Consider the following 19,761-nt stretch of genomic DNA (forward strand, 5'->3'; position numbering starts at 1 on the left):
TCGCTATCAAAAAGCGATGCAAATGTTCATTTTACCTGCACTATGTGGGTAAAATGAACAGCGGTTGGTGGTAAAATGAACACCATGCAAAAAACGTGAGCAGAACAAATATTTCTGAAAATTTCCATTGCCTTACCGAAAATACATCCAATAATAATTGTAACCCATTCAAAAAGAATTCTAAAGGTATCAGATTTGACATCATATCATAACGATATTCACCTCACTGAAAAACCGCAAGTCTTCCGAGCTAAAAGTTAGGTCAGTCCATATTTTCAAACGTGGTTTTCTAAAATCTTAGATTTCGTTGAATTTTTCACTTCAATTGACCTCCGTATCAACTCGAACACTCAGATTTATGCTCTTAATCGTCCGTGCGTGATAAAAAATCATCGAAATTTGTTTTTTCTCAGTAAAGGGCACGGTGTTCATTTTACCACCACTTCCCCTACACCAGTTTAAATTCAAACATATTTAGGAGAAGAAGGTGTGGGATACTAAAAAATGGGCACAGCATGAATTTACTTTTAGTTAGCTCCAAAATTACCGTTGATGATAAATTTTAAAATAAAATAAAGAAAAGTTTATCCATGGCAAGACGAAAATCAGCCCACATGTTCGATTGAGTAACATAAGAGGGAATATAGGTACAGACAGCTTCTGTCCACAAAAAGTCTTCCAGAAAACACCTTCACAAAATAAAAGCAATAATTTAGAGAAATCCGACTCAGCCATAGACCGCAACTACGTCCTATGGAATATTTTATGGAAATAAAATAAAATATTTGAAATAATCACAAAATCTAAGACAAAACTTTTTACAAATCAGACATTTGGGTGACTAAAAATCTGTCTTAAATGAAAGCCTTGCAGAAACAGTGCAGCACTTAACAAAGCTACGAATATAACTTTTTCAAAACAAATTATAGCCAATGCCATAAACTTCCTGTTGATTACCTGCTGCCCATCAACCTAAAAAAGAAAAACAATTAGATTGAAAAGGGCTGAACGAAAAATCTGTATTCTAAACACAAGAATGCAGGTTTGACATTTCGCTGTCCACATGACTAGTTTCGTTCATTATTAAGCTTTGTTTGATCAAGCCATAAAATTTATAGTGTATGCAAGAAATGTCAAAAGGGGTGATTCAAAATTGATGGCTGGTGTTACGCAATCAGTAAACGCGCCTCCGTTACCAATGGTCCTCCATGAGCCCCCTCAACAACCCGCCGTCACTGCTACACTATGGTAAGGAATAAAGTAAAACCGTACAGAAGAATGCATCCAAAAGGCAGTATAAATCAAAACAAAACAGAACGTTGTAAGTCTGCAGATTAAGCGGGTCGATTCATTTAATTGCCAGGAAAGTTTCAGCTAAAGAGTGAAGCTCAGTGTTAAGGTTGAAGTAGTTGAGTAGCTGTAATACTTGAGGTAACTGTTCTGAAACATTATCCCGTTGCAATATTAAGAAGGAGTAAACCTACAGGAGCAACATAGACGTCGTGAAGAGTACCGTACGAGACCGTTTTCCAGAAATAGATAGATCAGACGTGGGTAGTAAACATGAGTTAAATAACTAAAATATGCAAATCCAATTGTACACTTAACAGGGAAAATTTAACAATTTGCAAATACAAGCCATCGAACGAATTAAAGCGAGTTGTTTAAGTTTGCGGAAAGTCACCACTCCTTGTTGTCGGTTACGGGAACAGCTGGCTATCGTAAAAAGCTGGATAATCGGGCAATGTTTACCAACACGGAAAAAGTTCCCGAAAACAGCAATGCAAAACGTAGAAAATCGATAGGCACGCGATGAGCGATCATTGTCTTATTCTGTTCAAGTGGTGATCAACTATTGTTGCGGAATAGAATTGTTGCAACAAAAATAGGAGAGGACAATGTCTTTGTTTGACAATTGATTCACTGGTTCTCATACATTTTCTATGAGAAAGTTTTAGCTGCAAAATGGGCTTTTCTTGAATTGTGTACAGAAAAATTGTTATAGTTGTATAAATCCAATTTTTATCGACAAAATACACATTTATACATATTTTATACATATTTTTCAGTGGTACTTCACACTGTGTACAACTTCTGTGATAATTGAAATTTTGACTCCGTGAGGCAGTTTCACCGATTGTTAAGGTGAAACATTTCGGAATCCAAAGATGGCCATCACAATGGCCGACTTGTGCCCCTTCTCACGTTTTCAAAGGCACTAAACTGGAGAAATAGTTGGCAAACGCTTCTGATCTTCTTATTTTAAGCTTTCTGCTTGTGCACAAATCCTAAATAAAAAGTGCACTGTTGTTGGATGGATTCTTGGCGAGATTAGTGCCTTTTAAAGTTTTAGAGCAATCTTATAAGTTTGATTCCAAACTGTTTCCCCTTAAAGCATGAAGATCGTTAGGTTGTTACTCGAGCTGCACACATGGTATAATTGAGCCATTTCTGCTGACGTATGACCACATCTGGCCAAAACTAAGTTTTTGCAATCGAAAATGTATGAAATGTATTACTAGGGTAGGTAGGGCTTTTGGGTCAAACGCGTTGTTAGTATGAAAGATCGTTGGACTGAAATGATCTATTAGCCGGTCGCAATCCCTACTAGAAAGACATAACATCTTAAAATTTTAAACGTTTAAAAAATTACAATATTCGAAAACTTTCCTGTAGGGTTACCATCCGTCCCAATTTAGCAGAACATGTCCTGATTTTGAGATTATTTTGAAGTGTTCTGATTAATTTTTCATAATTCAAGCTTTGTCATGCTTTTTCTTCTTGCCGAAGCAGTCATCTGGTTGGTTCCTTGTGTAAGTGCAGCTGATCTGGCGATACTGGAGTAGCAACCACGGGCGGCCAATCAAGCTCAGCCCACGAATCCAGAAATAGTCTCCAAATTTCCTTATATTCCTATGAATTGAAACTGTCATTATTTTGTCTATCCTTTTAACGGTATTTTTGAAACTAACCAACTATGTTATGCATATGGGTCATTTTGACTAATTTTTCATAGGCAGCATACACAGATAAAAATATTTAAATTCCAATGTAGTGAAAACAGCAGTATATAGTAAAAATAAACCAAATTCATGTATTGTTGCAGCTCCACGTTTAATTTTCAACTAAAGATGCTAGAATGTTACATGATCGTGTAAATTTAAAGTGCGTTCGATTGAAAAATAAGAGATTTATTGTTGGCATTTCAGTTTATTCTTATGCTCCAAATATGTACATAAAAATGAACTGAAATTTACAACATATTTTTAGCTGTGTAGGCGATATTTTCTTGAAATACATTAGGAAGGTTTACATAATATTCCGGAAATCCTAACAAATGTCATAGGACCCATTTGAGTGAACATTGAATAAATTTCTGAAAAACCCACGTTTTTCAAACAAACTGACGTTATAGCAGGAACACATGTGGAAATGCTTAGAAAAATATGGATGGAATTACAAAGAAAATTACTGCAGATATATCTTTATATATCTTTTTTCTATAAGTAAACCCAAAAAAAGCTTCTAAAGGTGTGGGTATAGCAATGTTTTGAGGAAAATTCCTGAGCTGGTTGGTAGATTCTGTAAAAAACATCCGAATATACTCCAAGAAAAACATACACGGAGAACAAAGTATAGTATACGTAATATTTTTTCCGGACTAATTAACTAAGTTGAAAGGTTATTTTAGAGATAACTATAAATATTGTTGATTTGACATTATAATGTTAAAAATAACTTTTTATTTAATTTACAAACGTCAAACTACAACTATATATTAGTTGAGTCAAAGTAAATTTAATTAAGTATAGAATATTTTGCAACCTCAGCAGCTTCGTTGCTGCTTTAACGACTTAACGTTCAACGCTTCATCATCGTATTCATCGTCATCATCGAAACTTTTTTTTCTGTTCAAAACTGAAATTTATTCGATGAATATGTGTTTACTGTGTTTCGGTTGGAGTATAGAATGCAGTGAACGTATTTTCCTGTAAATTGTCTTGATTTTGAAAGAAAAAACTGCTTTGAAAATTCCGAAATCAATGACGGATCCTGCCCTATTAAGCGAAATCATAACCAAGTGCGTGTCGGCAAACTTATATTTGGTATGTGGTCTTCTGCATGACTACCTGTTTTCTTAACACCTACACAATTCCTCGTAAGTTAGAAGTAAGTTGATTTGTGAGCATGACTCAAAGTCAAACTATGTAAATGTTTCCTGATATTGGAAATTATTAAAGTTTTAATTGAGATGCAGAGTGACTTATGTTGTTGATTTCATTCATGTCGAATGGAGAAAAGTTATTATTTCAATGTGCTTAGAATTGCATGGCAAAAACTCGTTTAAAACTTATTCTGTTCATAACTTTTTACTAAGTTGTTTAACCAGTTTTATGTCTTCTGCAAAGTTGTGAAATATATTAAAACACGTGTTTTGTTCCACATCATTCTTACCTTTTTTGATGTGCATCCTTGAAAAGAGTGCGGGAATATGAGAATTTCTGATTTATAGTATAGTGAAAGCTGCAAACAAAATAAAATTCCAGAATCATTGATCACATGCACCAAACAAGATTGTTGAAAATTGTTAAGCTGGTTTCGTCGAAGACGATAGGTAGTCGGCCAGAAAGTTTTTCTTGTGGGTATAACATTCTCTTTGTGAAACATTATTCTTCTCCAGCGTTGTGGAAGTCAAGGAGCCCATAGCAAAAAAAAAAACCTTGGACCATACCAGAAACAAGACACGTTTTTTGTGCAACTGAAACAAAAATTTAATCCTGGATGTCACTCTCGAGTACATTTCAGTGAATTTACATCCATAGGTCTACGATAAAGCGACTTTCTTGCAAATTCAACATTGCACTGTAAGAGGGAAGTGCGTCGATAAAGCGAGTTTTTTTTTTATTTCATATGGATATAATATGATAACACATGCATTCGTCCTGACAGCTGTAGGAATGTTGCGTTTGAAATTTGAAAATATTATATTTATAAGCATGTTTATATCTCACAAATAATTGTTTATCAAGGTCTAATCGCTTATCAAAGTGAATCCTGTGACCCAACGATCCTCCCCATTATCAAACATCCATCCCAATAACCTTTGTGGAGATACAGGTCTTATAATAGCAAAGGTTACACACTAACACTCTTATTCCTTCCCCAATCCCACCTGACTGCAGAACGTGGTCGGCGCCGTTCTTCTTCTTCTTGACATTAACGTCCTCACTGGGACAGAGCCTGCTTCTCAGCTTACTGTTCTTATGAGCACTTCCACAGTTATTAACTGAGAGCTTTTCTTTGTCAAAGTTGCCATTTTTGCATTGGTATATCGTGTGGCAGGTACGATTATACTCTATGCCCAGGGAAGTCAAGAAAATTTCCATTACGAAAAGATCCTGGACCGACCGGGAATCGAACCCAGACACTTTCTGTATGGCTTTGCTTTGTAGCCGTGGACTCTAACCACACGGCTAACGAAGGCCGGCGCCGTTATTGACTCTATATAAGGCCGGAACAAATGTTAAAATCTTCTTTTGTCACCTTCCATCAAAATGTGTCGAGGGGGGGGGACAAAAAATAATAAAATGGAAATTCAGGGAAATTCATCATTTTTTATTCTCATATGGTGAAGAACCATCTTTTGCCACATATATCCGTCAAATCAAAATGTTTGAATAATAAACACGACATTTTTTTATTGTTAAGGGGGGTCTGTAGCCTTGAGGTTACGCTTTCGCTTCATAAGCGGAAGGTCATGGGTTCGATTCCCAGCCCCTCCACAAAAAACCCGTCCAGCCACCAGAAGACGCCTCACGGAGGACCGTGCTTTAGGGAGCACATCCATCCTCCGTCAGTATCAGATGGTGACTGAGACAAACTGACCCTCTTCGCAGGCAGCTAGCCTCACTAATAGCAGAGCTCTCTCCTACCTGCTCGGTGTTAGAGTAAAAAGAGTAGGAGAGAGTGAAACTAGATGTAAATATAGATAAGTTAAAAATAGATCTGTATCGATAAAGAAGCGACAGATCAACTGAGTCCGGCACAGTAGTGGCCACGAGCACGAAGTGCCTATAAAAAAAAATCATTGTTCGTAACATCGATCGCATAACATTTTTCATAAAACGGCTTTCAAATTGTACTGTAGCTATTAACAATTTCAAGAAGACTGCGAATATGTTGCACTTATATGCAGCTTGAAATCATATTTAGATTGTATCAATTCGGTCCAACATGTATGTAACATTAGGGCGATTCAAATTTTAAAAATGTTCGAAAATCCAATCTCTTATATCTTCCTTATAATCTTCACCATTGGTTTATATGAAAATTAATATGCAGGAATTCTGAAAAATGTTTCAATTGGGTCCTAAAATGTTTAATGAAATCTTGTTTTTATTTAATAACACGAAAGAGCATGTTACTGCAACTATTTTAGCAATTTTTCCCGCTCGAATAACTGCTATATCATATTTAAACTTTAATTTAAAAATTGGGTCCATAAATGAACTTTGACACTTTTGATCATGTTTGACGTTAGCTTAATCGACAAAAACACCACAGGCTTTTAGTTTTAACACTGGGGTTGTTCCTATCTGACATTTCGGAAGGGACACGGAAAGCAAAATACACCCAAAATTTGAGTTTAATCCAAGGAGTGTGACAAAATCTAATAAAATGTTTTTTGGACTTAAACAAAAGAAATACATTAAAAAATTGAGTAAATATGTGGTTTTGGCCTAAACTTAAGCGCCTGGCATTAAAATTGGGACAGGCCTTTAGTACTGTAAGTACAAACATATCATCCCATAGGGAAAACTTATTCTTCAAGTCTTAATGAAGGACGTTGCTGAAGAAAAAATCCGTTTTGAGCAAATTATCTTTGGGGTTTTTGTAGATGTTTGCAGGGCTGTGAAGCTAAATAATAGCTAACAAACTCATGGATATCTTTTCTCCTATCGGTCGGATTAAATTGCTCTCTTCAGCAAACTTCTTCATTATGGTTTGAAGAATGAGTTTTTACTATGGGATGATAAATTTGTACTTCCATTCCAGTACTAACGTGCTTGGAACATTTTTCAACATTTCTCCATAGTTATTTCCATATAAACCAACATTGGGACACCTTCAAATCACCACCTAGAAAACTGAAAATTTCACCTAACTCTAAGGATTGTAAGAAAGATATGGGAGATTGAATTTTTGAACTTTTCAAAATTTTGAACAGTCCTAATGTAACATTCCCGGTCGGTCCAGGGCCTTTTCGTAATGGAAATTTCCTTGACTTCCCTGGGCATTAAGTGTCATCGTACCTGCCACATGTTATACGAATGCGAAAATGGCAACTTTGGCAAAGAAAGCTCTCAGTTAATAACTGTGAAAGTGTTCATAAGGACACTAAGCTGTAAAGCAGGCATTACCAGTGGGGACGTAATGCCAAGAAGAAGAAGAATTCATGTAAGTCATAGGCCACACCGTTACAGTGAAACAAATATATTGAGGACTTGTAATCGAATAACTCCTGTTATCTCATATAATACAATAAAGACGAATTACAAAGCTAGCTAAAAAAAACACGAAGAATAATGAAAATCTACACTGAAAATAAGACATTTTATTTATTTTCCCCTTCCGACTTTTTGAAAATTTTGAAGGGGGGGGGGGACAAAAGTAAAATTTCAAATTTGTTTCGGCCTAAATAGAGGCACTGAATTATGCACACTGAAGAAGATAATGGCCAATCCCAGCCGAACTTCTAGTTGATTATTTGTGCATCTTCACTTACTTAGTCAATCAATAGCTACCATTTATATGTGTAGTCAGTCTAAACTGAGATAAGCTAAGCTAAAATTTCATAAGATACTTTTGATTTTTTTTTTCAATTTTCGAAGGATTTAATAGTATTGTTTGAGCATTTCTGGAGCGAAATCTGTGTAGATATTTGGACAAAATTTTCTGACAAAACATTCTTAAACATCTGAAGGAAATGCTGGCAAAAAGTTTCGGTAGAGTGCTTGATCGCATTTTTGACATTGGCCTACGTATATGTGTGACGCGAATTCCTAGAAAAAAAAGTTTCCTCAGCAGACTCCCTAAATTGATTTCTGGTGCTAGCTTTAATATTTTTTTTGTTTCTTCAGTAAATTCTATGTCGTATGCTCAATCAAACATTCCAGAATCTGAATCAGTCTAACATCATAGGCACACATACGACCCATAAACCATCCGCTCTACTCTCGGAACCACACCGAAAATTTCAAAAATTTCCCATACATTCTGCCTAATTTAGAATGTACCAACTATTTCCAACTTCTCGTCATCATAGCTGCTCTCTTTCTCTGACTAACTAACCCGGTGAAGCTGATAGTGTGGTATGGAAATTATAAACCATAATAACGAGTGTAATTTGGGTACGAAGCGTTTTACTGAGCGATTTCCAACAACTACAACAACAACCCTTCCAACTTTTGTATGTGCTTGGGCAGGCAGGGAGGGTTCAATCTTTCATCGGCAGAATTTGGTACGCTCTCACTGAACATACAATTTTCTCTCTGTTTAGCATCACTACCATATCTCACTTGCGCGCTCACACTTCGACTATGATGGGTAATCAACTCGATTTATAACTGAGTAGAAAAAAATGTGATTCGAGTGACGATGATGGTGATGATGACTATGGCGATCTTGGGCCTCGCGGGAGCATTATTATTTATCCCATTTGACTCGATTTTAGTGGCGAACGTAATTGCGGATGATGGGGAAAGACTGAGGCGGTGAGTGAATCGGGACCAAAATCGGTCAGTTGTGAACAATGTTGGCACGGAAAATTAACTTGAATTTTGTTGCCGACGTCAGGTGAACACATTGTCGAGAATTCAAGAATTGAGATACTTTACCGAAGCTATGAGAAGAGCAGTACCAAATCTAGAGCATCCTATAGATAAAGACTGATAGCTACTAGGAGCCGGATCCTATTCTTGACATATGATTCACTTCGGCAGTGTGGTTTTTTGAAAGATACTGAGCTCATATTCGGTCACAATATGCGTCGTATTGAAGTGCTTGTTATTGCAAAGTTTTAAACAATTCGGTCGAGAAAAACCCCGCACGCCAAAGTGAAACATGAAAGTGCCCAAATAGCTCTACACTCTATTTGTCTGATAGATAGGAGCTTCAGAAACCTCGTCCGTCCATGAAAAAAGGGACCAAAAAGAAGGAACATAAATAAGAAATACTCCAAAATTGTTTAAAAAAAAAGATAGAGAATCCGAGCAGGCACTTCTAAGAAGTTCTTCGGAGATTACTAGTGACATAACATTAGGTAAGTATCTGTATCATCACTTACACTTGTTCGCGGTTTTTTTCTAGTGATATTACCAAAAAATAATTGAAATATTTCCATGTTTCTCTTAAGGTATTACTCCAAATGTAATTTCAAAAAATTATCCTGTGAACCTCCCAATGTTTTAATTTTTCCAGGTTTTTTCATAGATTTTGATTACAATTTCCTTGAGAATCCAGTACCCTTGAGGATACCTTTCGGTATTACGCCATCATATGTTCCTCTTTGGATTCCGTTAGGTGTTTCGCAAGGTATTCTTGGATAAATTTCTCAAGGAAGTCACCAATGAATTCTTAAACTTTTCTTTCAGGGCTTAATTTTTAAGATTTCCAACAGTAATTTCTGCAATAATGTCTCCAGAAACAACTACAGAGATTCCTCTAGGATTCATCCACTGTATCTTCAACTGACTTCCCTCTGGTTTCCTCATAAATTTTCGTTCAAAATTACATGAATATTTTAGACGGGAATTTATTTGTGGATTGAGGTACGGAGGTACTTCATTGTTATATGGAAAAACATGAAATATCTGTTGTTTTTACAAAAGGGCCTATCTGCATTCATCGATTTCTCTTTATCTTTGCTCTCTTTGCGTTATTGCAGAAAAGTAGTTCCCTTTTCGTAATATATTTTTGTGCTGTAGGATGAAGAATCACTATATCTTACTTCATTAACAAGAAATATTACAGATTTATCCAATTTAGCGAAGTTATTAGCTAAAGAGAGGATCGATGAAGAGAAATCACTCATGTCAGTTAGGCCCTATTGAAGTAACAGCACAGCTATATAAATAGCTTAACTTACACCTCCCAAAGTTGTTGATTTAGACGGACAGAAGCTACAGTAAAAGCTCAAACGAAATCCATCTTAGCCTAAGAGTTTGAAGTTTGAATGGAGAAAATCGATGGGAAAACCCGTTACATTTTAGTGGGAGGTGTCTCTGAATGTATTCCTGGAAGAAATTTCTGGATAAATCACTAGCAGAATTTATGAAGCGGTTCCTCGAGTAACATGTTATGAAATTTCTGAAGAATCTGGAAGCTCTAGAATTTACATCAGGGTTCTTTGCAAGCATTATTCTACTAGCTCCCGCAAAAGTACCGGCTTGTCAATTCGGGCGATTTATAGATAAGTTGAGATTGAATTATTTTTAAACTTTCCTTAGATTCTACGCAGCAGTTTCTCTTATGATATTTTGAGAAAATTTTCAAAAAACTACCGAAGGGTTTTTATTTCGGATATCAGAATTTACGAAAGGAGTTTTTGCGATGATATTAGAAGAATTTCTTAAGTCTATTTCTTCAAATCATTCTTGATAAATTTCTGTTAAAGTGTAATTATTAATTTTCCAGTACTCTATCGTGGATTTCCGTTAGTGATAAAAAAAAATGCAGTTTTTTAGAATTTGTTAATGAATTTCGCAAATAAAATCGTACAGATGTTGATTCATGTTCTAATATCTGCTGGGTTTACTTTAGAAATTCTCTTAGCATCTCTCTAAAACTTTATATAGGAACTAGACTTCACAGATTTTCCAATAAAAATAGCAGCATTGAAGATATTTGTGTTAAAATAGTGACCAAGTCTCTAATGAGAGACATGTCAACAGTCATCAGCGTGGATTTCAAACTATGATCGCAGGAATTCAGTAATGCTTTGTCAAAATCAGTAATTTGGCAATTGCGATAGCTTTCAGTTTAACCATAAACGGTTACGAAAATAAAACCTGGTAGAATCCGTAGAATTATGATTGAATGGTTCATTTTAATAAATAAATTGCTGGTCCTCAAAAGCAACAGACTAGTTAAATTTTTACAGACGTTTAGACGAGTAGACGTTTCCAGAAATGAAATTCCCTGATATTTTTAGGTTTTACCTAACAATTCCAGGTTCAAGAAATACTCTAAAATACATGAATAGTTAACGAATACTTCATTTAAAATTACAAAAAAAAAAACAATTAAAAGGTTTGGATGCCACACATATACAAACATAACTTATGTTGAACTTCAAAGCGTTTTCATTTATTTATCATAAACATCACAGTTATTGATTTTTGTTACTTAAAATACAAAAAAAAACTTAGGAACACTTATCAAATGATCTGAAAGCGCCAATAATTATTAAAGTCTAACCCGAAGTAGATGATCTAATCAGGAATTCTATTAAATTTTTGGATTTGGTTTTGGAACTAATCCCTTTAAAATTAATATTTTTTTTGAAGAATAATACCAAACAATTTCCAGCATTGTACCTAAATTTCAATTTCAAATTTAATGGTAATCACGCCTAAATTTCTCTTAAGCATGAATTCATCATCGATTGAAAACCACTGGTGTGAACCTGAGACGAGACTCGCGAAGACGGTCTTCTTTTTCTGTGATTGCTGAGTTTTTTTCTTATTCCCCTTTGTGTTTATACCAATTATGCGCAAGCCGTTCAAACCCTCACATGTACCTCTCAGAAGAAAATGATTGAGATTGCATCACATCGAATCATAAATAGCCGTTTAAGTGAAATTTCATGCCAGCAAACGTAGTAGACATTAGAAATAATTAATCTAAGAAGTCTAATTTGAATGCAAGGTTTTTAAAGTCTCATTTTGGACCATAATGGTCTCTAAAGTTACTATTTTCCTCTTTCTCCTAGTAGTGAATCCTGGGGCATAATTCTGGATGCTGCAGAGAAATTCTCAAAGACTCTTACGCGTTTATTCTCCACCTTTTTTATTTCAGGTTCTTGGAGGAGAATCTTCAGGAACTTTTCTAATGAATTCTCCAGACATTTCTTCTGGAATTCTTTCTGAAGCTCATCCAGCCATCTCTCCAGTAATTCCGCTAGAGATTGCCTACAATTTTTTGTTAGGAACTCGATCAGAACATTTTTCAAGAAATTAAACGCCAGCAATTTCCACAGGAATTCCTCAGAAAATTCACCCAGATGCTATTCCAAGGCTTCCTTCGGAGATTTTTCCACTAAATCCTCCACGGATTTCTCCAGTAGTTACTCTAACAGATCTTCCGAAGTTTCTATAATTAGTACATGAAAATACTCAAAGGTTCATACTGAAGACTGGAGTCAAAAAAACTGATCGCCAAACATTCATTTTATATCAGATACTTCTGACATAAAATTTCAGGGATTAAATAACTACCTATGTTTTGACATAATTTATTTATTGAATTTCCTCCCCCAAGCTGAATACTCGTACATGTAAAATGGGTAAAGTCTCGCCCAAAATCTCATGAGCAGTGTTAAGAGACTGCTCATGAGATTTTGGGCGAGACTTTACCCATTTTTCTTATACAATTTCTCCCAGTTTTTCTTCAAAGCTTCATTGGCTTTGAATGTTTTTCCTCTTTTCTTCAACTTATTCTTCATTATCGCCCAAAACTTTCCGATCGGACGAAGTTCTGGTGTATTTGGCGTAATGGCACGAATCAAGATCCGGCCAGAACAGCGTGGGACCACGGTGAGAGCGGAGAAAGAGCAAGCATTCCTTTCGATAAATCTGCCTGTTTATGGGGCCGGTTGTAACGAACGGCTTGCTGTACCGTCCTCACTCGCAGATTGCCTGCCTAAACAGGTACTTTTTAGCGAATTTGTACATCTTTCTCTTCCGGAAGTTTTCCGGCACCTCCATGCGGGATGTACCGACAAAAAGCTCGAGGGATTTGTTTGAAGTCCGCCTAGATGTATGTCTCGTCGTCCATGACCAGACAGCCTGGCTTGACCAGCTACTCACGGTACAGCTTCCGCGAACACAATTTGGCCACCGTGCTTTGCTTGTCAGTCCGGTTTGGTGCCTTCCTGACCTTAAAAGCATGTAGCCCAGCCTGCTTCATGGTCTGCTGGACGAACCACTTCGACGAATTGACCTTTTTGGCCACGTTTTAGGGTCAAAAGGTTCAGGTTATTCTTGTTTCGAATGCATCTTGAAAACAACTTGACAGATCGCGATAAAATTTTGCAAACATAAACATAACACTCTAAACTAGTATTACCCAATTCGTTCCGAGTCCAATTTTAAGTGTTTTTGAGGACTTTGCTAAGGGATTTTTTCTAGGAACCCTACAAAAATTCCTCTAGAAGTTTCTACGCTAATTTTTTTTCAGTTTTTCTTCCAGTCATTTTTATACGGATTACTTCACGAACTCATCAACAGTTTATTTCAGGAACAGTTTAAAATCCTACTTTAGTTTTTCCAGGAACTCTATTAAGACCTCTGCCAGGAATTCCTTAAGAATATTCTACGAATTTCTATAACCTTGCGTCTACGAATCACTCTTGCAGTTCTTCCAAAAATTGCTCGAGCAATTTTGCAAATGTACAATTTTTCCAAATTTTATTTAAGGTTTCAGATCGGAAGATTAGTCTATTCATCCATACAGAAATTTCCTGCGGGATTGCGTTAGCTGTTTTTCTAAAATGTTGTTTCAGAAAGTCCTGCAAAATATTATCCGGATTCGATTGACAATTATATCACTGAACATATTTGCAATCTATTTAGAAAATCCTACATGACATAAACTTCCCGTTGAATTTTTAAAGGTATCTTGAATGAAATCTATGCCAATTTTCTATAAGAAGGCCGTTAAACAATCAATAAATAAATTTTTTGAAGAAATAAAATTCCTGGAAAAAAATCTTGAACAAAAATGCGTACAGTAATATTTACCGCAATGACGCAATTCCATAGAGAAATGTCAGTTCATATTTTCTGAAAAAAATCCAATTCTTGTAAGATCACTATTTGGACTTTTTGGTTTGTTTGTTTCAAGCAAAAGGGCTCTAAAATTCCTACTTTTGAGACACTTTGTCGATACCAGCCCTGGACACATTAATTTATCATAATCATTTTCCCGCATCTACAAGATTTTCAGTATTTCTGCACATAACTGTTTGTTTTTAAATTGATGCATAATGCTTAAAGTTTTTCAGAATTCGCTGTAAATTTTATCAAATGTACCTTTTATTATAAAAATGAGTTAAAAATAAAAAAAAAATACATTTTTCCTAAAATCGGAATGAGATTTATGGATCTTGGTGCCTTGCCCTGAAGGTTTCGCTGGAGGGCGTTTTGTATTTCTCACCAAATGATATCTATGGGAATATCTGAACTATTCTTCGAACCTGTTCTAACTTTTCCCTTTACCTACAAATTTTATTATTTTATTCGGGTGATAAAAGCATTTTAAGTGTTTTCAACTGTGTATCATATGCTTATGGACGACAGACAATAGAACTTGAAACTGAACTTGTCTTTACCAGCTCGGTATTCTAGGTATTTTGAAACAATAGGAATCCAAAAAACAAGAGTCACTAAACAATTAAAAACCAAAACTGAACAACCCAAGTACCGTAAGGACGCCATTCACCGCTCATGCTCCATTCACCGCTCATTGAGTTATTTTGAAAAATCTGAACAAATTTTCGCTATAAAAGTTATTAGCATGTATTGTTATACCAAGAAGGTTTGTATCAGTATGATATTTATATGATTTTATCTTATACATTTTTTCTAAAAAAATAATTTTAGGCTGTTTAAGGCAATAAATATGAGTTCAACAATGATTTACTATGGAAGATCAAAAAATGCTTCTCAGCTGCTGATGTTAAATATGTTGTCGTACTACAGTACAAAGATAACAACCAGCTAATGAAAGTAAATTGATTTCAACTAGTGCTGTGTATAGGGCCTCATACTTAGGATAAGCGGTGAATGGCGCTCTAAACCTGTATCATTGGCATACATGTTATTCGGTACCATTTTACATTTTTCACATTTCAACTTTTTTCCTACAAAAACAAATGTTTTATCTTGCGTCTAGCGCAAAAAGTTATGAACAATATCAAACGATTGATTTTTGACAGAATTTAACATGTTGAAATGCTGTTAAATGAGCGGTGAATGGCGTCCTTACGGTAGTGTTTTAATTGCGGCGCAGCCGTTTCTTTTATATGTCTAAGTTTTGTGCAGAATGGACAAATTTGATCATGGATTAGCGATTCAAAATAATTTCCCTCCTTGTGGCCTGTGGAAATTACCTGAGTATTCTTGTTTTTTTCTAGGTCCAATTAAATTGCCTGATAATTCCAGGTTTTTCAGGTAGAAGACACCCTGTTTTAGCCGAAATTCTGGCAAAATTATAACCTTATTGGATATCTAGATATTTTTAAAAAAACAATAAATAATCTATAAATAACTTCTTATATAGAATCCTGTACGAATTTCTAAAAGAATGTTAGTAAATACTAAGCGATTATAAAGAGATGAACTCTTTAAACAGAGTAAATTCTGGATGAATCTCCTGGTCAGCTTCTGAAGAAAATGTTGTAAGAATCCTAGAGCTCTATAACTTTTGGGATAATTCTCATAGGATGTTTTTAACTCTAAAGTAATTTATAAAGAAATCATTTAAGGATATCCTAAAAAAATCCTTTAAGTGAATTCATTGAAACAAGTTGCTTGGTATACACTTGGGTAAATCCCTGTAGATATTCCTAAAAGCAATTGCTTAAAGAATTTAATGGTGGAACCTCGGGAAAATTCCCTAAAAATATTTTTCAAGGAATCCTTTGGAGAACCGTTAAGGAATGGCTAATTCTCTGTAGAAACTCTTGAAGGAGTCTGTGGATAAAAAATGCAAGAATTGAAAGTGAATTCTTTGGAAAATACCTTGTGAAATACCGGAAATTATTTCTGAAGGAGTAAGAGAAATTTCTGGATCGAATTTATCAAAGACAATTTCAGGAGCAGCTCATAAAGAGCGAAAGTAATCTCTCAATTGGTATGGTTTGTATGGTATGGTATGTTTTCCAGAATGAATCCCAGGAGAAATTATTGGAGGGATCCCTGGGGCATTCCAAAAGGTATTCTCGGAAGAAACTTTCGATAGATTCTTGATGGAATCCATAGAAAGATTGCCGTAGAAATTCTTGGAGAAACAGTTTGCCCATTAGCACAAAAATTGCAGTTTTTAATAAAGATGGAAAGTAAAGCCTGTATATAATAGTACTTTAACATACAACTTTGGAAGTATTGTTATGTAATCTTTACGATTCAAACTCAGTCTATCCTTAGTTAATTAGTTAGACCCGCAACGCTGAGTGAATAACTCCATGCAAACGAAAGAATAGCATGATTTAAAAATAAACCGTTCAATCCTGTATTTCATTTTCATTTTGCAACTTTTGGTGGGGCAATAAAAGCGCAAGTCCGTCAAAAGCCGATAGTCAGGGAGGAATGATGGCCGCTGTGGTCATTGCGGACCACTTGTACACCATCAGAATTTGGCATAAACTTGGCACAGTAATGGGATTAATGCTGCCCAGAATAGTCACTGTTTGAATTCCTAAAGATTTTCTGAACGGGAACGTTGAAGAAAGTCCACGAAACATCGGTGGAAAAATTATAAACTTCTATCGGACTCAGGACTATTATTAAATTAAAATAATTAAATTTCTCAATCTCTTGATTTTTTAATAAAATTAATGAAAGAATCATTGGAGAAGCTCCCGATTGCATCTGTGAGGTAATTTCTGTGTTTACTCCAGGCTGAAACAATGAAGATATCTAAAACAAAGCTATGGACCGATGCACGAGTTCACTAATTTAAAGTTTGAGCGGTGCCAAATTCACTAGTTACCATGGCCACTTAAATAACACTGCACCGCTCAAACGTCAAATAGTGAACTCGTGCATTGGTCCATTGGAAGCATTTCTTAGGAAGTTCGTAACCAAAATTACTAAATAAACTCCTGAGGAAATCTATGTCACGAGGAATTCCCGAACAAAAGTTTCAGAAATACTCTTACAAACATGTCTGGTCAAATTCAAGAATCAAACTCCTATTTTTGTTGTCTTGGATCCTGTTTTTTTTTAGTTCATCTTTGTTTTTTTTTCAGGCAAGTGGTCCCTAAAGTTCGTATTTTCAATACACTCAATTGCTACCTGCTCGGAAACTTCTTATGTTATTCCTTGAGGAATCTGTTGAGGGATCTAGAGACAAACTTCTGAATCTGTATATCAATCTATGGAGGAAACTCTGAAAATAAAAGCCCTAATTTAATTCCAGAGATTTTTCAGCAGGATTAGTTTTTTATAAAAGAACTAGATTCTTTAAAGAATAGCTGCCCGTACACCTTGAGAAAATTTTAGAGGAATAATAAGAGGAAATTATATAGGAATTTCTTAAGAATTCCACCAAAAATTCTTAATCTCTAGAGAAAATTAAGTTGGTTCCTCTGGAGGAATCTCTTGAAGGACTTTTGATAATAATTTTCTAGAGAAATTCTAGAAGTATATGTTTGTCTTTCACAAAAAATAACCTTTTTAAATGGTCAGGAAACTTAAAGCAAGAAAGAAGTCTAGCCCTACAACTTTGAAAGAATAATTCATGTAATGTATACTTACGATTCTATATCTGTTAATCCTTAATCAGTTTGAACTTGAAGGTTTTTTTCTGCAGTTTGTGTCGATAATGCTCAATCAGTTCTCGCGTAACAGTTCTAAAGGGCCAATGATCAAATTGTAAACAAATCGGGTTTTGATACCATTCGATAGCATCTCCCAACACCCACAAACTATGCTAACATTGTCAACATAATCATAAAACTTACCGTTATAAACTCGGTTTCCAAAACGGCCAATAACCGCTTATTTCCAAATCATTCATTGGCCCCCACTCGAAAAGGCCAATGATTAGTTCTCGCTCCATCAAGAGGGCCTACAATCGGAAAATTTCGCAAACTGTCATTGGCCTTAGCATGGTGAGAGGCCAATGACTCTCTCTTGCTTATTCATTGAAAACCGAAAAGGCCTAGCCTTGGGCCAAGCACGCTAATAAAATTCTATTTTGGCCAATAAAAAAGGCCCATGCCTAGATGAAAATCGAAAATGGGCCAAGCATTTAAACTTATCATTTTTTCCACATTTTTGTCAGTTTTCAGAATAAAATCAATTATTAGCGTGTAGTAATAGTAAATCGTCACTCAACTAGCAAGAAATCACATTGATTGAATTGAATACTAAAAAATAGGAATTGAAAATGTGGTGAATAATATTCAAATCGAATTTTCTCAGAGTCAACGATCTGAGGATTGGCCCTTTTGAATTGTTACGCGAGAGTTGAACTGAGATAAAATCAGTAAGAACCCCATGCAAACGGAATGAAATGAATGATGAAAAAAATAGAATCCAGTAAATCCTGTATTACGAGTACAATATAAAAACCGGTATTCCAAAGAACCATAGAAAATACCAAGATCAACAGCACTTCCGGTTCACAACAAAAACACAGCCTGTGATTGGAAATGACCACTTTTCATTCACTCTTCCCGATCGCTACGTAACATAATGCTGACTATGCGACAGCACTTTTGGACGAGTTGAATGTCCAATACCGAATCATATCCAGTTTCAATGTTGTTCATCACACGCAAGCACTAAGAACCGCAATGTTTTTGTTGTTGTCGTTCGTTCCTATGCTCGATGCTCGTAACTGCAACCCGCGCGCAATTCGTCTGGTAACCCTACGCACCAATACACTGTCACTCCGAGAGAATATTGCTCCCGAATCAAAACGCAACGAATCTGCCCCTTTTCCTTGCGATCATCATCGTCATCATCATCAATCACATTCACACAAAACGCACACACACACACATCGAGGGTGATCGAAGAGTGCGAGGAAAATCTGGATGGACCACCACCCGTTGGAAGCCCTTCTTCACCCAGCGAGAGGCACTAATCAAACTTCACAGAAGAGAATTTCACACGCCAACTAGACTGACGAAAAATTTCCTGTGACACTTTTCGTTCACTGTCCGTTGTTCTCCACTGTCCGAAACCAAAATCACAGGGAATCGACTTCCGCTCCAGGATTGTGTGCCACTACCGTCCCTCCCCCACCGGGAACCGTTAGCATATTCACGTAAACAATACTGCACCCCACAAAAATGCTTATCCTAACCTTTTCCCTAGAGACTTCAGTCTAGCAAAACAATCTTCTTCCAGCTGCTTTCCACACCATTGATTCAATGTAAAAATCCAATAACCCACACACCGCGGGACCGAACAAAATCCGATAAACTACACACTAGAAAGAGCGCACTGCGGGAACATCCAGCTCTTGCTGGTTCCAACGGGAGACTGACTGAAACTGAACTCAAGCAAACCGAGCGGCGGAGATCGCGAACCCGCACCCAGCGAGCAGTGTTGCCACATATTTTTTCGACTCTCATCGGTCCAAAAAAAACTTGTGCGTGTTTAGTAAACCTTGCGATATCTTGATAAAACTGTGTTGATTAATTGTTTACGATCTTTTACTCAGAGTATTTAACTTTGCAATTTAAGATTACGTAAAATGTGTGTAGGTAGGAGAATGAGATGCACAGGCAATTCAGGTACCTACTTA

At 36.0% G+C, this 19,761-nt stretch overlaps 1 protein-coding gene across 11 annotated transcripts in view; it reads right to left on the reverse strand.

Moving 5' to 3' along the window:
* LOC5576761 overlaps window positions 1–19,536 on the reverse strand; it is a 180,611-nt gene extending 161,075 nt beyond the window's left edge. For 4 of the 11 annotated variants that reach the window (XM_021855158.1, XM_021855145.1, XM_021855155.1 and 1 more), the window contains exon 1: window positions 19,318–19,529. The gene's annotated coding sequence lies outside the window, so the exon portion shown is untranslated. Of the gene's footprint in view, window positions 1–17,759; window positions 17,859–19,317 lie in introns of those variants that run through there. The other 7 variants (XM_021855152.1, XM_021855156.1, XM_021855157.1 and 4 more) reach the window with 6 other exon arrangements.
* Window positions 19,537–19,761: the final 225 nt, after the last annotated feature.

This window comes from Aedes aegypti, chromosome 3, assembly GCF_002204515.2.
Source record: "Aedes aegypti strain LVP_AGWG chromosome 3, AaegL5.0 Primary Assembly, whole genome shotgun sequence".
In the NCBI taxonomy this organism is placed as follows: Eukaryota; Metazoa; Arthropoda; class Insecta; order Diptera; family Culicidae; genus Aedes; species Aedes aegypti.